At 38.1% G+C, this 21,574-nt stretch overlaps 2 long non-coding RNA genes across 3 annotated transcripts; both read left to right on the forward strand.

The window, feature by feature from the left end:
• Positions 1 to 463: 463 nt before the first annotated feature.
• On the forward strand, positions 464 to 3,704 carry LOC133816614 (uncharacterized). Of its 2 annotated transcripts, XR_009885373.1 has the most exons (5): positions 464 to 550; positions 675 to 801; positions 2,375 to 2,503; positions 2,897 to 2,943; positions 3,590 to 3,704. It is a non-coding gene; the product is annotated as an uncharacterized LOC133816614 (long non-coding RNA). The 2 variants fall into 2 exon arrangements; XR_009885374.1 differs by lacking the exon at positions 2,375 to 2,503.
• A 408-nt stretch (positions 3,705 to 4,112) lies between these two features.
• On the forward strand, positions 4,113 to 6,918 carry LOC133816615 (uncharacterized). The gene is made up of 2 exons (XR_009885375.1): positions 4,113 to 4,161; positions 6,616 to 6,918. It is a non-coding gene; the product is annotated as an uncharacterized LOC133816615 (long non-coding RNA).
• Positions 6,919 to 21,574: the final 14,656 nt, after the last annotated feature.

The raw sequence follows: 21,574 nt of genomic DNA on the forward strand, positions 1-21,574 counted from the left end.
TAATAGCTGATTTATTGACTGAAGTTGCAATATGATGCCTTTTATATTGAACTGTGGTCCATTCTGTTTCACAAAAATGTTTATTCTTTGTTTGTAGTTTCCTTTCATCTTCTACTTAAATTTACTCTTTGAACTTGGAGTTAGAGGAGAAAATCAACAGTAAGAATCTTATTAATTGTTTTTTTGACACCTTATTTTAAGACATAAGAAATCTTACTAAACAGTGAGACTAATGTAGCTAAATGCTATCAGTCATTAAATTTTCATGAAGTTTAATTTTAATTTTCCTTTAGATGAAGACAACCCTTGATGTGGTAGCAGGTTCAATCAGGTAAAAATTCTTGGAGACGATATAGTAATTGTGGCGTAAATTTATTGCTTCAACAAAATCAACGTTTGATTTGTTTTAAGCATTTGTTAATATTTTTATGTAGTTTTTTTTCCTTTGAAAATTTTCTCAAATAGGGCTTATCGGACTCCAATTTCCAAAGCTAAGCGAGGAGGATATAAGGATACTCCAGCTGATGATTTACTTGCAGTTGTTTTAAAGGTAAACAACCCATTGATTTTGGCTTGTAATACCATTACTGTATATGATTTTGTTTTGATTTGGCTTATATACACAGGATTATTGATTTTTTTTCTTTCTTATATGTGATTAATATACAATTTAGGCCATGATAGAGAAAACAAATCTGGACCCAAGTGAAGTTGGGGATATAGTTGTTGGTACTGTTTTGCCACCTGGTTCACAAAGAGCAACAAAGTGCAGAATGGCAGCAATCTATGCTGGTTTTCCTGGTAAGTTTTCACTTTTATTTTTTCAGCTGCACGTTTTATGAGTTTTTTCCAATGGTATATAGTTTATGAGTCTACTTTAATATCAGATGGCAATGCATGTTAAGATTTTAAAAAGATGATTTTTATTTTTAATACGAGTTTAGCAGAAAAGATATAAATAATATAAATAATACGAGTTAAGCTATGGAATTTGATTTATCTTCATTTATGAAAGGTGCTCTCACAATCAGGTAAAATTTAGCTGAAATAGTTCTTTTTTTTTTAAACAAAAAAACTTGTATTAATAATAGAATATATAATACAAGTGAGTGGAGAAAACAACCACAGGAAACTCAAGAAAAACAAAAACTAAGAAAAAATGAAAAGGTAGCTTAACTACCACAACAACGATATACAAAACAGAACATTACAACAAAAAATTCCCTCTCTCAACCAATCTGTGAATCAAAAGTCTTTGAAGTCCTTATTTGAGTGGACCCAAAGAGCACCACTTATTATAAATTTATCCCAAATTTCTCCACCCTGTTTTCCATTTCCTCAAAAAAATTCTTATTCTTCTCTAGTCAAATAACCCAACAGATAGTTGTTACTACAATCTGCCAAAGAGTCTTCTTCGCCTTTGAGCCGCTCACCTGAAACAAAAAGCACCTAGATAGTTTGCTGGAACACACCAGACCATTTTAAATTCGTCCAAATTCTTGTACCAAACTTGGATTGAGACCGGGCAGTGGAAGAACAAGCCATCTGAATTTTCAGAATTCTTCTTATACAAAACACACCAATCTTTGGCTGAACACCATAACTACAAACCAGCTATGATTACCGCTTTGGCTTTACAGTCTTTTCATGTAACCGTTATATGTGATAGATGATGAATATGATGATAATTGCTCTAGAAAAGTTTCCCTTTCCTGTTTTGATATGTGAAGGTGGCATGTTGCTTTTTGGACATTCATTTTGCATTAAAAAAAAGCATTATAGAAGTTTTTATGATCTGTTGTTGGCTGTGGTTTTTTTGTTGTTGTAAATATACTCGGGTCTCCATTGCCCCTGTTTTTTTATGCACTGCCATTCTAACTTTGGCCCTTTTAACTTTCAAGTGTCTTATTTTAAAGTTTGAGGGCCAAATAAATACTCTCTTTAAAAAAATGTAAATTGAAGGAGATAAATAGTGTAATTCAAAGATGATGACAAATGTTGAATTAGTAAATTGTAGTGGAATTAGTGAAAGAAGAATTAGAGTGGTAGAAGAGAATGAAGAGAGGAAATCTGAATAATTTGTACTGTATATATTTACACGCACTACAAATTTATATTCGCTTTCAGGTCTTGAGAATAAAAATAATAACTTAAGATTTGCCAAGTTTAATATAGTTCTACACATAAGAGGTCAATATTTTAAAGACTGGTTGTTCTTGTTTTGGTATCGTTATCACTGTTTTGGTATGCATTTTCTTAGAATCGTTATCACTGTTTTGGTATGCATTTTCTTGTTTTTTTCTTCATTATTTTGCATTTTTGGTAACTCTAAGGTTTTTTTCTTTTTTACATTCTCCCTATATCAACATTTTAGAAAAAGAAAATCTCTATTTCACCATTGAAGATCTGCCCCTACTTGCTTCTCTTCTGGTCATCTTGAGTGTCTCTAGTCATCTCTAAAGTTCTTGGTCAACTATGTCTCATAGTCTACTCTATTGGAAGGGTAAGTTCTCCATTCTTTTTGTCCTCTGCTATAATTTAATGCCCTGAATGTTGATATTTTTGTATTGTGCAAATGAGGTTCACCATTATTTTCAGTTTACTTTTAGCAACAGTGCTAGCTAAATTATTTTTATTTTTCTTCTGAAATGATTTTTTGAGATAGTGTTTCATAGTACAGATTGAAGATAAAAACTTAAAGCTTTTGTGATAGTTTACCATATACAGATTTATGATCTATTAGTTTAAGTTTTCAAGTCTTTGTCTCTTGTGAGCTGTGATTTGCTACTGATTGCTTGCTTTATCTCTATTGGGTGTCATATAGCTAGCTGTGTATCTCTTTATTCATTGCACAAAAGCTCCTCTTATTTAGCTTATGATAAAACTCTATATGCAGGTTCTTAAAAGCTTGAGAAATTGGTCTACCTGTGTTGTCTTCTTATGGTACTTATACTATTTTCTTTTTAAGTATTATTTTTTATTTGGACATTGCACTTTATATCAATTGTTGGCTTGCAGTTAGTAAGCACACATAATTAACTATGTATATCTTTCATAATATAAAAGTGTATGTTATTGACTCTGCTCCCATATTTGCCTCATTCCATTGGACTCATGTGTATTAATTCTATTGAAATAGCACCATAGAGTTAATTAATATTATATAATTAGGTTAAAAGTTAGAAGACACAAGATATTTATTTATATATATAAAACTTTTTTGGAATATTTAATAACATAGGATAGTGTTTTGAAACTTCCTTTTTTTTCAAGGTTATTCGTACAGTGTGTTGATTTGTTTTATTTTGATGGCATTAATTATTATAGGGTCTTATGCTTGCCTATATGTTTTTCTTGTCTTTTGCAAAGCAGTATATAAATGTTATTTTTTTTTATCTAGCCTTATGTCGTGTTCGCCTTGTGATGCTTTTATTATTGGTAGATGTTATCTTTCTTTTTCTGTGTTTCTTCAGATTTTTTGTAAGCGGATTAAGCTATAATGACTATTGTAATGCATGTTGGTGAATTGTATTGCTTACTTATTTATAGTAGTGTTTGAAACTAATTTGTTTGATGTGATCTGAACTAGTAACTGAAGTTGTTTCATGAGTTTCAAAAGCTTGATTCATGAATTGGATTGCTTACTTCTTCATGCAGAAAATGGGATCAATAGCAGATGAATTGGATCCATGTTGAACAATTGGATCCATGTTGAATAATCAGTAAGTTGCTTAAAATTTTTGTTGAGTTATTTATGTCAAGCATAAGTAGAGAAACAAGTATCAGGTTACTACTTGGGTATATTGTTAAATGAGTCCTTTGATTACAGTTTTTAAAAAGACGATGCTTCTTCCTGCCCTTCTTTATTATTGAAATTAATTCCCCTGCTCATGTATGTTGTTCGGTGTGATTATATACTGAATATCATTCCTTGTATTTTTTGCTGTGTGAATTGATTTTGTTATTAATTTTTAAATTCTATACAAGTGTAACTTAAATAAGTATGTGAATATTTCAGCATGATCTAGAATATGATATTTTAGTCATGAATTTACGAATTTGATATTGTTGTTAGAAAGTTACTTAGTAGACTTTGTCTATTTTCAGTTGGTGAACACAGGAAAGGAAAGGGCAAAAGTCAGCCTTCTTTTTACATGGGCAGTAAGCATCTCTTTTCCTAACATAATTGTGTATAATTACTCCTAGATGTTGAAATTCTTGATTTCAGGTATTGACTTGCATGAAACTTATATAAATTTTTCTTCATTTTGTTTGAGACAACTGTCACAAAGTTCAGAGTGGGGTTTTCCTGATTATCACATATATGGCTGTCATGAAACATCTAATATCTAACAATATTTGAACTAAATGTATGCTCTGGTGTATTGAGCAAAACTCATATTGCAGTTCTGAGAGCAAAATATGGTTCTTTTGTTATTTCATTGTTGCTATTAGATGGCTGTCTTCACTTGTCCCTAACTGACAAAATAATATTTTTTCATCACTCTTTTTTTCAAAGGCAAAAAATGTCCAGTTAACAATAATTTCCGCAACTAGTGTTATGGTGCTCTAAATTTGATTATTGTACCCTTCCTAAGACTATTTCATGGTTTGGAAAACTATCTATGGCTCTGAGGTTTTTTTTCTTAAAAAAATAGATGTTAAAGGAGATAGCTTCTGACTAGACAATATCTAGAAAAAGGTTGAGATATGACTTTACTTGTCCATTCAGGTCATTTTTGCCAAGTACTTCTGATTTCTGTTTTCCATGGTTGGACTATGTGCTCTTTCTTCTGCATTGCTCAAATTTTGATGCTTCTCTGAATTTTCATAATGTGTTTTCTAACCAGGAAGGCAATGTTGCCAACCAGAGGGAACATCTAATTATTCTCCTTTCCAATATTCATATTCAGAAAGCTAATAAGCAGTCTGTCTTGAAGGTATTCTGATTGTTAATTAAGGTTGTAAAGCTTTGGCTTTAATTAATCCTCTTATATAAATTTGACTTTATGATATTTGGAGTCTAATGTCAAAATTGGATATTTATGCAACATTTTTCCTTTGTAAATTTCTATTTAATTAGCATTTGAAACATTAGTGGTGAAATTTGGGTTTTCAATAAGGTCTTCTATTTCTTTGAAACTCTTTTATGACTCTTTAATTTAAGGTCAATCACTAGAGTCTTGCTTGGTTTCTCACCAATGTTATTGGTACTGTAGCGTTATACATAGTATATCCCTTTGCCAATCAGTGACCTTGATTCTTGGTTGAAGACACCGTCCATATATGTTTTTGATTGCTCTGCAGCTGGGGGAATATTGTGAATGTTTTTATTGAGGTAAAGCTTTAACTCAAAACATATAATGAATTGATATATGTATTGATAATTAAGGTGCTACGTGACATGAATTCATTATCTGTAATTAAGATATTTATATATTAATATATTTGTAAATATAGTGACTTGATTTGATGGTTTGGCAGCTTCATGATTGGGTTGCTTCTAGCTCCTCTGGATCCACAATGGATTGCATTCTACTTGGAGCTTGTGAAGCACATGAGACTCTTCCACAAAGTGCTGAATTTCCTGCAGATGTGTTTATGTCTTGTCTCACAACACCTATTAAGATGGCTTTGAGATGGTGAGCTTCTTTTCTTGTTCGTCTGTTAGGATCGCCTATCGCGTTTATGCATCTTTATTTGAGATCATGCAGTTTTCTGGTTTTTCCTTGTGGTGTTTATTTCATATTGGTTGCTTCCTAGTTATTTTTAGTTTGTCAACTGAAAGTCTTTTAGCTGTGCTGTTTGTTTAAAGCTGTAGGAAGTTAGAAATGGCATGGTATTTAAAATACAGAGAAATCAATCCTTATTCCCGAATCCAACTCGACCGATGCCTTGTGACATGATTGGTTTGAATATATGCTTTGAAATATACACAAGTTAGCTAATCTCTGCCTCTATTTTGGGCAGTGAATGCTTTTTCTTATGAGACTAAATTTTTTTTTTTGTATTTTAAGTTGTGGATAACAATTGGTTTTTATTTTTTAAGATAACAATTGGTTTTTGTGCTGTGGATCATTAGATCTGTTTTATTAACATAAGGATGTAATATTTGCTTCTACATGTACTATCATTCTAGTCATAGAAATTTAGTATAGTTTAGTTACAAGTTAATTGTTTTGCACCTATAAGGGCTTTATAACCCATGCTTGCAAACTGGAAGTGACATCAGGGAAATAGTGTTTGAAGTGTTTGTTGATAAGGAAGTTTTATAGTGTATTTCAGATGAATCTGAATCTACTTTTCATGAGCCTTTTCTTAGTCGTCTTATAGAAACTGGTGCAACAGAAAGTTCATCTTTATGTGACCTTCCTAAGCAGATGGAAGGTGATCAACAGAGAGCCTCTGAACAGACTCAGAACATCTTAAGTAATTTAGTTGCTGCTGTTGACAATTTGTGGTATCTAAAAGATGGAATACATACTGTACTCTTGAAAAAACTTTCAAAAAATAGTAAGAGCTATGTGGGTTTTACAGTTTTATTTTTGTATGATACTTCAAGCACTGATTTGTAGACTTATCTCAGTTTTTGGTGGATCCTACTCCATTTTCTAGGATCTTGCAGGCAAAGGACACCAAATGAATTAGATAGAGAGGTTAAGAACTTAAGGGTGGCATTTACTGACCTGTTTTTGAAGCATAACACTTTCAAAGAAACTGCAAAGCCATCGAGATATTGATGCAAAGAATGGAAGAATGTATTTCACTAATTTTTGTATACATTTCTTGTTTTGTATTTAGTGATAAAGGAATCTGAATTGGGCATAAATTATGTTGTAATATGATTTCTTAAGCCTAGACTAGTAGATTAAATATTGTAATTACATTTGAGTAATTAATAAAAATCTATTTATGTTACCTTATTTGGCTTCAACTTTCATATTTGTTTTCCTAGTTTTGTGTAAGTAAAAAAAGATTATGTTTCTCTAAGCTAATATAACGCATGTGTTATACTAAAGTGTAGTATAACACAAAAAATGTGTTATACTAAAGTTTAGTATAACACAAAAAATGTGTTATACTAAATTGTAGTATAATACAAAAAAAGTGTTATACTAAAGTGTAGTATAACACAAATTTATAAGTATTGAAATGTGTTATATAATCGACTATAAATAACATAATTAAACACTTATCTATTTATTAAAATAACACAAAAATTGTTGACAGTATAATAACACATCTGTATAACAATGATAAAGTGTTATGTAAAGTATCCTGACCTACGATAACATAGTCGGTCTTAACACATCAAAAAGTGTTATGGTATGTTTTGATAACACATTTTCGGTGTTATTAAAAGCATTTTTTCTTGTAGTGTATAGATGTGCATGGTCAGACATAGCATGTCCGCAAATCCCTAAAATCTCAGACACGTAATATAAACGTGCATGGCCAGGCATGCCATGTCTGATTATCTCTGAGGATCCATGATTAGTTTTACTTAATGATCTGACCATACCTTAGGGAAAATTGTAATATTTATAATTAGTGTGGTATAGGTCACACTGGGGGTTAAGTCATGTGATGACCTCAAGGCCTATCCAGGGTTTTCTCTATAAATACTAGGATATTGGATAGGGAAAAAGAGGATGTTTTCTGTAATACAAAACTTCTGTCAAAATTTAGAGAGAAAAACAATAATAATATAGACTCGTGGACTAGGTGGATGTTAACTATCGAACCATGTAAAAAAGACAAGTGTTCTTGAGAGATCTTTTATGGTATTCTGAAGTATTATTTTCTTATTGTGGTTTACCATTAATCATTAATCCATCCCAACTATTTTCATAATTCACTGTTGGCTAAAAATTGCGTCAACAGTTTGGTGCTTTCACTGAGAGTTGCAGATTAGTGCTTTCATTCCAATCAGAGTCCATCATGGTGGTCACTCGATCGAGGAACGTCAATGAAATGGATCAGCCTGGTGGCCAGGAGGCTCACCATACTGCTGTTTCCGATGAACATAGCTCTGAAATCCAACAACGATTGGGGAAACAACTGATGGGCCATGAGGACATTGGGGTTCAGCATCATTGTCGCTGAATCCAAACCCAGATTACTTGACTGCGGTAGGATTGAAAATCAGGCAGTCAAGAAGCCATTTGGTCAGAGTAAACAAGCAAATCGAGGAGGTTTTGGCTCGGCTGCCCTTTCTTGCCACCGACGTTAATGTCGGGAAGAGACAAGATGGTTCTCATAAGTCCCGCCGAGATAGCCGATCCAGACCAAGACGATCAGTTAGGACCTCGACCCCAAGTTCAGTGCCCATGGCACAAGATCACCAAAATGTTCAGCCTGATGGCCTTCCCAGGGGTCATCGGCAAGTCAGCTAGTCGGCTAGAACATCGACCCCAAGTTCAATATCACCGTCATATGCGCCCATGGCAGTCCACGAGGAAGGTCTAGGGCAAACTCACAAAGACAACATGTTCCAGCCAACCCTCCCCCATCAAGATCAGATTTCCAGACGCATAGAGCTAGAAGCGGTGGAGCAGAATGACCGTGGGCTAATTTGGTTCATCCTGACGGGACAAGAATTGCCTCACCAGTTAGGCATCCCCCATCACCCATAAGACATCCAACACCGCCTCGTTCTACGCGAAATGTTCCTGCTTATGGGGACAGCAGGAGAGATCCTCCTCCTACTACCCCTACATATGCATTGTGGACATGCGACAACATCCCAGATCCTCATCCTCAGCCGTGAGCTCTAAGTTTCTCCCAATGGAAGTTATTGGACTGAGGGCCGTCGACGTGGCAGGTCCGATACAGATTTGATAAATCACCTGAGTTCGGCTCAAAGCCCTCAAGTCGATCCCCACACCGAACTTTGAGATCGCCTAAACTCACAGAGGATAAATTCAGCCTAAAATGGAGTTAGTTACACTCATCATGAGGGAGTTCCTTTCAAAGTACGTGATACCGGGAATGTCCCACCAAACCAAGCTCGAACTTGGAGGGACAACAACCCGCCGAACGTGCACGATGGGACAGGAGCTGCGGAACAGCCCTAGAATAACCAAGGAATCAAAGACCAAACCCTCGAAAGGTTAGCCCAGATGGAGGAGCTAATGAAAAGACTCCTATCAGAAAAGGAAAAAGATGAATATGATTCAGGGGATGAGCTCGATTTTTTCGCCCCAAACATTGCGGCAACCGCGTACCTGCTGGGTTTCAGGATGCCCCATTTATCAAAATTTGATGGAGATGGAGATCCGTCTGACCACTTGGGAATGTTCAACACCCTGATGATGGCCCACAACATTGGACCCGAGCTAAGATGTCTAATATTCCCTTTGACTTTGATCGGACCGACTAGGCAATGGTTCAAACAATACAAAAAGCACTCTATTAGCTCGTGGAAGAATTTCTCTATGGACTTCAAGTGAGCTTTCAGGGCTTCTCAGGCATCTTAGATTAAGGCCAACTCCCTGGAAAATGTAAAGCAGTAGCCCGTGAAACCTTTGAAAGCATACCTAAGTAGGTTTTCCAACGTTGCCGCCCGAGCTAGAGACGCCGACGAGAGTTCTAAACTCATGGCAATGAGGACAGGAATCCTTGTGGGAGGAAACCTATGGCAGGAACTACAGAGAATTGGAGTTAACACTGTGGATGAGTTCCTGAACCGAGCTCAAAGGTGGATTAATCTAGAAGAAGCGCGTGCTTCTGTTGTAGGAACCGGCTAGGCCCTTGTTCAATTCGTTGGAGCGGCAACAACTGTGGCTGGTGCTACAGCTCAAACCATTGCCCAGAATAACCAACGGGGTGGCAAAAGAAAGGGAAATGGTGAAGGCAGCCAGAGCAGGTTAAAACAAAACAAGTTCGTGGAGAAATTTAAACCGATCTATGCAACTTATTCTGACCTCACGGATACTAGAGAACGCATATTCTTGGCGAATTCTTCTCGCCTTCCATGCAAGAAGCTAGAACCATTAAAGAATCAAAGGGAAAAGAGAGATCCCTCTAAATTTTTTCGATTCCACAATGATATCGATCACAATACTGATGACTGCAAACAATTAAAGGATGAGATCGAGACTCTCATCAGGGCAGGACTGTTGGCTCAGTATGCTCGGAATCGAGGGACTCCCAGACAGCCCGTTGGACAAAACATTCCATCAACTCCGGAGGCTCCAATAAATCAAAATGGAGGTGAGGTGAATCAGGACAACCCTCCTTCGATCACGAGAGGAGATATAGCAACCATCTCTGGAGGTCCTCACCTGGCAAGCATGGGCAGAGGTGCCCAGAAGAGGTATATCAACGAGCTGAAATCCCACAATGGAGTGGAGTTCATCCCGGAGCAACGACTATCAAAGCACCAGCGGTTAGAAAAACAACAAATCATTTTTATGGAAGAAGATGCCAGCCATGTCTAGTTCCCACACAACGACCCTTTAGTCGTAACGGTTCAGCTCGCCAACCAAAGAGTTAGGAGGATACTAGTAGATAATGGAAGTTCTGTGAATATACTATTTAGGTCCACCTTAGAAAAAATGGGGTTGTCTGTAGCCGACCTAAAGGCGACTTCCATTATTCTATATGGATTTTCCAGTGAGGGATCAGCAGCCATCGAAACAATCGAGCTAGTGGTGACATTGGGAGAACGCCCACGAACTATCTCAAAACTCCTTGAGTTAGTGTTCATCAATTGTCCAGTGGCCTATAACGCAATTTTGGGTCGACCTGTGTTGATGGCCTTTGAAGCCATAACCTCTATCCGCCACCTAGCAATCAAATTCCCCTCCTCTGTGGGAATATGCACTGTCAGGGATGATCAGCTCACTGCCATGGAATGCTATAACATTTCCATGAAGGGAAAATCACAAACTGGCCAGCAAGCAATGGCCATAAATGACGGAGGCGAGGAGTCGCAGGAAGTGGAAGCTGCTTCTGTGACGGAGGAACCTCAGGAAACCAAGGATAGAGGCATCACCCCAAGTGATGATATTGACCCACAAATGGGTGAGGATAGATTAGAGCTCCAAGATATCAAAGAGCTTGAGGAGGTATATATAGATCCCAAGGACACTTTGAGAATCGTTAAGATTGGGAAAAATCTTAACGATGAGAGAAAAACGGAGTTGATAAATTTTTTGCAAGGGAATCTAGAAGTTTTTTCCTGGTCTCATGAAGAAATGGTGGGAATAAGCCCGAGTGTGATCATGCACACCCTAAACATGGATAAAAACATACCTACAAAATCCAAAAAACAGAGACGTTTAGGAACAACCCGAGCTGAGGCGTTGGAGGAAAAACTAGCTCGATTATTAAAATGCGGGTTCATTTGTGAAGAAAAATATCCGACCTGGGTCGCGAATCCTGTTCTGGTCCCAAAGCCAAATGGAAAGTGGTGGACCTACATCGATTTCTCCGCCCTAAACAAATCATTTCCCAAGGATTGTTTTCCATTGCCGAGAATTGACCAGTTGGTAGATGCCACTGTGGGGCACGATCTCATGTCCTTCATGGATGTGTATTATGGATATAACCAGATCGTGATTAATCCTATGGACCAGGAGCATACTAGCTTTATGACTCCAACAAACGTATATTGTTATAAAGTCATGCCCTTCAGATTAAAGAATGTCGGGGCTACCTACCAACGATTAGTTAACAAAATGTTCATTGGTCAGATCGGAAAAAACATGGAAGTGTATGTTGATGATATGCTAGTCAAATCCAAGACTGCCAACAACCATGTATCTGACCTAAATGAATGTTTTGAGGTCTTGAGGAAATATAACATAAGGTTGAATCCCTAGAAGTGTACTTTCAGAGTGGCGCCGAGAAAATTTATGGGATTCATAGTCAATACAAGGGGGAAAGAGGAAAATCCAGATAAAATCAGGTCGTTATTGGAAATTCCTTCGCCCAGCTCGCGTAAAGAAGTCCAGAGCCTGATTGGAAGAGTGGCAGCCCTTAATTGGTTCATTTCAAAGTCCACGGACAAATTCTTGCCATTCTATAACTTGCTCCGAGGGAATAAGAAATTTGAATGGACTGAGGAGTGCGAACAGGCATTTCTCGATTTGAAAACGCATTTGGCCGAACCCCTAGTACTGTCTAAGCCAGTTGTAGGGGAGCCCCTATTTCTTTATTTGGCTGTGACAGAAAATGTTGCCAGCGCCGTATTGGTCCTGGAAGAAGACCAGGTTCAAAAACCAGTATATTATATAAGAAAAAGACTTCTCGGAGCTGAATCGCAGTATCCCCTAATGCAAAGGATGGCGTTCTGCCTGATATTAGCCTCTAGGAAGCTTAGGTAATACTTCTAGTCCCATTCAATCCATGTCATGATCGACCACCTTTAAGGCAGGTATTACAAAAACCTAAAGCATCAGGACAACTCCTAAAATGGGCTATTGAACTCAACCAGTTCGAAGTATTGTACGTACCATGGACATCGATTAAAAGCCAGGCCCTTGCTGATTTATGGCTGAATGCACTGGATTTCAAGAAGAGCTTTTGAAAGAACCAATGCAGATGTTGTGGAGAATATTCATGGACGACTCCTCTAATGAGAACGGGTCCGGAGCTGGGATCATATTGATTTCTCCGGAAGGACATCGATTCCATACCGCACTACGATTTGGGTTTGAGGCATCAAAAAATGAAGACGAGTACGAGGCTTTGTTAGTCGGGCTTAGAGTGGAAAAGGAATTGAAGGCCAGGGTCGTCCAGTGTTATAGCGATTCCCAGCTCGTGGTTAATCAATTTTTTGGGGAATACCGAGTGCAAGGTACCAAGATGGCAGCTTACCTAGCTAAGGTAAAGAAAGAGCAATCAGAAATCGAGTTTGGCGCCGTCGAACAGATCCCTCGTGAGCAGAACGCTTTGGCGAAGCTCGCCACCAAGGAAGCTGAGACTTTGAACATAGTACCGATGGAATTCTTGGAAAGTCCAAGCGTGGCAGGAAGTGCGACAGAGGTCGAGATGATCGACACTAGGCCGACCTGGATGACCCCCATGATAGAATATCTTACAACAGGAAAACTGCCTGAAGAAAGAAAAGACGCGAGAAGGATACTCTATCAAGCTCCAAGATATGTGATAGTGGATGGAACATTGTACCGACGGGCCATTCCTTGCCTCTGCTACGGTGTGTTCTGCTATAGGAGGCTGAAACTGTAATGCGGGTAATACATGAAGGCTTCTATGGGGATCATGCTGGGGGGCATAACCTGGCCTTAACAATATTAAAGCAGGGTTATTTTTGGCCCACTTTAACAAAAGATTCCATCTCCCATGTTCGAAAGTGTGACAAGTGTCAGCGATTCGCCACAGTTACACAAGCTCCACCGGTCAAGCTAACAATGATCTCATCCTCGTGGCCATTTGCAGTGTGGGGAATCAATTTAATAGAAGCTTTGCCTACGAGAAAGGGAGGAGTTCCTTATGCGGTGGTGGCCACTGATTACTTCACGAAGTGGGTAGAGGCCGAATCATTGGCAACCATCTGGACCTCTCACTGAACTTCTACGGGACACACCCCTTTCTCCCTGACTTTCAGAAATGAGGCAGTCCTTCCCGTCGAAACAAAAGTAACCACGCACAGGCTCCAGAAATTCAACCAGGAGCGGAATGATGAGTTGCTCAATGTGTCTCTCGACCTAATTGATGAGAAACGAGAGGATTCGTAGCTACAGCTCGCACATTACCAACAAAAAATCACACGTTATTTTAATTCCAAGGTCAAAAGTCGTAGCTTTGTTTTGGGCGACCTAGTCCTCCGAAGGGTCTTTTTGGAAAACAAGAGCCCCAAAGACGGTGCTCTAGATCCGAACTGGGAAGGGCCCTATCAAATAGTGGAGGTCGTGGGTGAAGGAACTTTCAAATTAGCTCGACTTAGTGGGGAAATAGTCCCACAGACCTGGAATGCCATGCACCTGAAGAAGTATTATCAATAATGATACCATCCATCTATGTAAGGCTTAGTTATAAAAGCCATTTGATTAAGAAATGAAGGAATTGTTGTGTATTTCTTTTCTTTCATATAGGTCATTTATGTATTAGTTCGTGTAATAATATTTGTCCAAGCAACCAAGAAAGTTCACTCTTTGGTTACTTGGGGGGCATATAACCCGAAACGAATCAAAACATTCGAAGCACTTAAAATCCTGGATACAACCAGGTCCAAAACTTGGAAGTTAGTAAAATTGATTAACCGATGTTTTTTCTAAAAACACGAGGTGTCAATAAACCTAGCACGAACTGAGTTTTAAACCATTTAAAATACTGGATATAACCAGGTCCACAACTTAGAAGTTAGCAAAATTGAAAATTTGATGGCTTCCTTTGAAGCTCGAGATAGCAATAAACCTAACAAGGACTAAGTTTGAAATATTTAAAATCTCGGATATATCCGGGTCCAAAGCCTGATACTTAACAGGTATAATATAAATCAAAAAAATCAATTTTGGATATAACCAAGTTCAAAATATCTATCTCGATCTAAAAGTTGATTCCTAAGATTTTGAATGTGCAAGTCTAAAAAAATCATAAAGATGAGAGACAATCAAGGAAAAGAAAAATAGATAAAAGGTAGATATATGAATTACAAGTAAATTGTTTTGAGAAAAAATAACCTCACACCAGGCCAAATGGCAAATGTTTACAATAAAGAAAAAGAAAATCAAGCCCCACTAGGGCACTTTGAGGATGTAACCTCTTCGGTCTCCTGCTCTCCCGCAATGGAAGCATTCCCGGTCTCAGATTGCTCTTGTAGGATCCGAGCTTTGAACTTCTCAAGGTATGGATCCCACACTTAAGAAGCCAAGAAGGAGAAGTTGCCATCCTGGTTGAAAGCCCAGCAGTGATACAACATGCTTTCCATGGAGGATAGCGAGGCTTCCCTCTCCTCCTTAATAGCAACCTCAGCCTCTATCTGCTTGGATTTGGCCTCCGCGACCTCGACTTGAAGAGTGGCCAAGGAAACCTTTGTAGCCTGCTCGCTCTCTTGAGACAATGCAAGGGAAGCCTTGGCATCAAGCTCGCCATGTTGAGCAACTGCGAGGGCAGCTTGGGCAAAAGTCAAGGCGGTTTGAGCAGCCTGGAGCCCAACCTGAAGCTCTTCATTCCTAGCCCTTACTCGAGCTATGTTGCGGTACTGAGCCAAAATCGACTGCAAAAAATAAGGAAACAAGTTAGACGCATATTGGGGTAAAAAAAACGTGTTCCCTAAGCAATCTGATTTTTCTTTGAACCCTAACCTTTCATCTTCTATACACCGGATGGGTATTTTCAATAGTTACCCAAATCTACCCAGAAAATATCCTATGCCATGAATATCATATTCTTAGGAAAGGTTCAAAACCTTCGGTGTAAACCTAAAGTTGAAACCTATGTGCCAAAAAATTAAGATGACCCTTTAATATTGACTACGGCGAAGCATGAAAGAACATGGTAAATAAAATGCAAAAATCTATAAGGAAAGAGCCCATAAGAAGTGATAGGACTTATAGTATGATCGTCGATAGAAGAAGTGTGCTTCGTAAGGATAGGAAAACTCACTCCGGAGCAGCTGAACGACTGGGTCTTCGAAAGATTTTGGGAACAAATGGTTTTTGAAGGCTTTTCTTTTCTTTGGAAAGGAAGAAGGTTTGAAAGCACAGAAGAAAGAATATGAGGAAATTTTTTGAATGAAAGGTGGTAAACTGTGGAATTGACCTGTCCCTTTTTATACGTAAAAGTCATAAAACAACGTGAACCGTCTGATCAGACCAGTTTAAGATTTGAGGGTAGTGTTTCAAGAGGCGAAACGGCGGCAAAAAGTTGGCCAGACCATTATTGCAGTCCTCGAAACCCGTACAAACGCCAATCGTGGTGTTCCACGTGGCCAGTACTCAAACAGTGGGAAAGCCTGGGCAACCGCGGCGGAAGTTTAAAAGTCCCCACCGTGTAAGTCAGAAGATGGCATCATAAAACACGGGCAGGGACTTGGGGGGAAAATGTGCATCCTAAGATTCAGCACGAGCCTTTTATTTAGCTTGTGTACAGCGGGCAAGTAAAGAATTGTAATAGATGACCCATAAGTTCGTATTCCATCCGCAATGGCAGTACAGTTCCCCAGGTCAATAACATGAGCTGGGGAATGCAAAGCAATAAGCATGAGCTTGTAATGTTTATAAGGAATATCATCTGTGATACGAGCTCACGATGTATTCTGCTTGAGATACGCTAGAGGCCTGACGTATCCTTGGATCTTTATAAACCCAGATACGTTATATAGACGTGCATGGGCAGACATAGCATGTCCGAAAATCCCTAAAATCTCAGACACGTAATATAAGCGTGCATGGCCAGGCATGGCATGTCCGATTATCTCTGAAGATCCATGATTAGTTTTACTTAATGATCTGACCATACCTTAGGGTAAATTGTAATATTTATAATTAGTGTGGTACATGTCACACTGGGGTTTAAGTCACGTGATGACCTGAAGCCCTATCCAGGGTTTTCTCTATAAATACTAGGATCTTGGATAGGGAAAAAGAGGATGTTTTCTGTAATACAAAAACTCTGTCAAAATTTAGAGAGAAAAATAGTAATAATATAGACTTATGAACTAGATGGATTATAACCCCCGAACCACGTAAAAAAGACAAGTGTTCTTGAGAGATCTTTTCCAGTATTCTTAAGTATTATTTTCTTATTGTGGTTTACCATTAAGCATTAATCCATCCCAGCTATTTTCATAATTCACTGTTGGCTAAAAATCGCGTCAACACTGTTGAAGGACATTCTTTATCTCAGATTATTTGTTCATGTTTTATTTTTTTTAATTATATTTTTGTTCTTACAAAGCATCATGTTACGTTTTTTTTGTCCTTATTATGTGTTTAAATGCTCCAAGTTACTTTTATAATATCCAAAAAGTACCAGGTTACTTTATGTTGTAGTATTTGTAGGATCTTAGAATTTAAATCTAGATGGATAGTCCCTATTATTTTTTCAAAAACATAATAGAAACATAAAATAACATGTCATATATATATGAACATCAAATTCATAAATTATAACAAATACAAAGATATAGAAACCTACCAATACGTAGTAGAACAATGACTCTTTCCTTTAGATACTCTAACATTTGATTAATGGTGGTAGCTGTTGGGTTTTATGCCTTTATAAAATCATGTCAGACATGTAACGCGATTTTATATTGTCAATAAAAGAAGTGTAAATTATTTAGTTTGACAACCGTGTCACTTGCTTGTTTTATTACATTACTAATGGAATAATACAAACATTTATAAAATCTCGAACATATAAATAATTACAATTATAGTGACTGGGTCACAGTGGATTACAATTGTAATTATATGTTCAAAAGAACAAGTCTTAAGATTAAGTTAGTGCATTGGATTTTCACTGATCTGGCAATCTATGATATGATCTACTTACACGTTCGGGGTGTGATGTCTTATCCAAGGCATTGACCAAGTAAACAAGATCGGATGTATTTTGTTACATTTGACTGGACCGATATTGATTATTGATAAGATAAGTAAGTAACGTTATTATCTAATCTAATCATATCACAACGTTGACAATAGGTTAATTCAATCTTAATTCTGAGTGATTAATATTCTGCTAATTGTATTATTCAAGTCTTTTGATATGTTCATTACCAGCTTACCCTACGGACTAGCTCATACTTACCTATTGGAGATTTGGTTGTATAGTTGAGTGAGAGTATTTATCATAGACATGAAATCTATAGCTTTTGTTTAAGAAGTGAAACAACGATTTCCTTATAGCTTGGTTCAAGTGTTAAATGATAGAGTACTCATTTCTGTAATAAAGTTTATGGAAATATCATTTACAAGGAACTTAGTGGGAGTATAGGATAAAATATCAATAAGGGGTAAAATGGTAATTTGCACCCGTCTCATTAGTAGATCATCTATAGAGGATTTAATGACGATTATAATTATAACAATGGATAGTGTATTTACAATTGGTGCAAAGTGTTCAATCAAGAGTGCAATCCTGAGTCTATAGTGGAGTCATGATGAATTAATAAGGTAGTGAGTTTATTTGTTATAAATAAACTCATGGTAACTTATTGGAGCTTGAGTTCATGGATCAATGGTCTTCATGTCATCTCTTATCAAAATGAATCTAGTAGTCTTTGAATAATTAATTTAATTATTAATTATAAAATATCATATTGACTAGTTCAATGGAAATAAATAATGTTAAATTATTTATTGATATTTTGTGAGAAAAGAAATAGAAGAAACTTTGAGGATTTTATTGCAAAGTCTCAAAAATAGAGTATTATAGCTAATGTGGACAATTTTGTTAATATTGATAGTTTGGTATTAATATTAATAAAATGAATTAAATAAAGGTCAAAATTATAATTGGTTAATTTTGACAAGTATTTAATTAATTATAATTATTAAATAATTATTAAAGCAAAATGGGAAACAAAAACCTATTTTATGTACTAGCTAATTGTCTATATATACTACTGTTATAGAATGCATTAGGTCAGATGAATTTGACAAGGAACCTAGCCACTCACTCTCTCTGAGTTTTGTCTCTAGGAATTCTCTTCTCATGTGTTGAGACTTGCCCACATAAACACTAGGTTGTTTTAGAGAAAGACTTGGAAGACTGTGGTCTTGTTTCAAAGAGCGTGGTTTGGATTCCTTGCAATACCTAGCATTTAACAAGGACAAAAGGTTAGAGAATCTAATTGGTGTAGTCAATGTTCCACTACGGATCTCGTAAGTACTTTAATGGTTTTGTTATTGTATTTACAAATCTCTGTATGAAAATCACATCTATGCATGTATTTATGTTTTCCATTGTATGTTATTTTATGCAATAGGGAGTGTTATCCCCGTTTCCTCCCTCGCTTCTTGGGTCCGTACATTCAGTCCACGGGCCACCCTGAAGGGACCAAAGGCTCAGATCGGGCCCAATAGAGGAGATGAGTCCCGACAGTCCAAATATCGATACAGCCCAACGTTGTCCCAGAATGAAAGAGGAGATCGTGAGGTTCGCATGTTTCATTCTCTCGGACCCTTCATATGATGTGCCCGGAATGCGGTAAGGATATTAATTCCTCCAGGTTTGAAAATGGACTGGGAAGACCGTTGACGACCCTGGATCCTGGTAAACGAACCAGGATCTTGGTTAATGAAGAGGGATGTTAGTAAACGAACCCGGACCTGGCGACCAGGTTGGGCGTGATAAGTTGTCCCTGATACTGACATTGCCCCAAGAAACACGGAGTTTTGTCCCCATAACTAACCTACAGAAGAGGTTACATACGAAATGTACGCCGTTATTCAAGAACCGTACCACCACTGCTCTAACAGATTCTGTCCCCTGGATCTCCTTAAAAGCCCTTGCGAACCAAACTAGAGCTACGTACTACTGTCGGCCTTGTGGCGTGGTTATGCTAGGGTCGGCCCAATGGGACCCTGATGACCATATTCTACGTAATAAAATCTTTTGTGTTAAGCTTCCATCAGCGAGCAAATGATGTTTATACTCCTATTGGGCCCGAATTAGTCCGGCCCAAACCCAGAGCACTCAACTGCCTATAAATATGAACAGTTGTGCACTGTTGAAGGGATCTGATTTTTCTCTTGTAAGCATACAATTTGCTCAAATTCAGAGAAACTTCATTACTAAAGCTCCTAAAAGCTCTAATACAATTGACTCATGGACTGAGGCTCTTTAACGCCCTAACCACGTAAAATTATTGGTGTGGTAGTTTCTAATCCTTTCTTTCTAAGGTCTCTTATCTTTTATAATTCTAGTTTCTAAAAAACTCGGTTGTACGCCCTGATATTCTGCCCGGGTCTTTTATGCAGCTTGAGTACAGCTGGCTAGCTAAGAATAGTACTAAAGGACCCACAAGTTGATATTTCCTCTACGAAGGCAGTGCGACTCCCCAGGTAATAGCATGAGCTGAGGAATACGAAGCATTAAGGCACGAGCTAGAGATGGATATAAAACACAACATCCTGGGCACGAGTTGGCGTTATGTTCAGGTCGTGGTTCTCTGACAACCTGCCATGTCCAAGAGTCTTTATAAACATGGATACGTTATTTATAAACGTGCGTGGTCAGAAATTACATGTACGTCATCCCTGAATTCTTGGACACGTAACATAACACATGCATGATCAAACATCACATGTCAGATTATGCCAAATGACCCATAATCAATTTTACCTAATGATTAGACCATACCTTAATATATATTGTAATATTCATCATTTGTGCAAGACATGTCACATGTAGGATGGGTATCCATGTGATGACCCCTACACCTATCCTGGGATGGTTCTACAATAAATACCAAGACCTTGGATAGAAAAGTGGTTGGGTTTTCTCTGTGTAATACAAATACTCTGTCAAAATATAGAGAGATATACAGTAATAATATCTACTCGTGGACTAGAGGGATTTTAGCATCTGAAGCACGTAAAAAGGAACGAGTGTTCTTACTATATCATTCTAAGCATCCTTAAGACTTATTATTCTTATTACGGTTTATCCTTAAGCACTAGTTTATTCCAGCTAATTACGTAATACACTATTGGCAAAAAACTGCATCAACAGTTTGGTGCTTTCATTGACAGCTGCAAATTAGTGCCATTGAAAAAGATTCATAACAAAGTTGGTCACTCGTTGAAGGCACGGTAACGAAATAGATCAGCATGGTGGGCAGGAGGCTCACCATACCGCTGTTTCAGACGAGCAAAGCCCAAAGATTCAGTAGCGTTGGGCCACGACGACACTAGAAGTTCAGTGCCTCTACCGCCGAATCCGAACTCGGATTACTTGACCGCGCTAGAGTTGGAGAACATGCAGCTGAGGAGCCATCTAGCCAAAGCAAACAAGCAAATCGAGGAGGTCTTGGCACGACTACCCCTCTTGCAACTGACGTTAACGTCGAAAAGAGGCAAGCCAGGACTCGTAAGTCCCACCGGGATAGTCGACCCAGGCCAATTCGATCGTTTAGAACCTCAACTCTAAGTTTTGCGCCCATGTCACACAATCACCAAGGAACCCCGTTTGGTGGCTTTCCCAGGGATCATCAACGAGTCAGCCGGTCGGTTAGAACCTTGACTCTGAGTTCAGTGCCACCGTCAAATGCCCATGGCAACACACACAGATGATCAAGGACGAACTCGCAATTATGGAATGTCCCAATCGACTTCCCTGTACCGCGATCAGATCGCCAAGCGCAAGGAACCAGAAATGGTGGAGCAGAGCGACTGTGGGTTAACTTGGTCCAACCTGATGGGACGAGAATCGCCTCACCAATCAGACATCCTCCATCACTGATAAGGCATCCGTCCTCACCTCGTTAAACTCGAGATGTTCCTACCTACGAAAACAACAGGAGGAATCCCCCTCTCGCTGCCCCTGCTCATGTCTCGCGAGCACGCGTGAATATCACAGAACCTCATCCTAGGCCGCAAGCTCTGAGCTTTTATAATGGAAGCTATCGGATGGAAGGCCGTCGAACTGATAA

This window comes from Humulus lupulus, chromosome 2 (assembly GCF_963169125.1).
Source record: "Humulus lupulus chromosome 2, drHumLupu1.1, whole genome shotgun sequence".
Taxonomy (NCBI): Eukaryota; Viridiplantae; Streptophyta; class Magnoliopsida; order Rosales; family Cannabaceae; genus Humulus; species Humulus lupulus.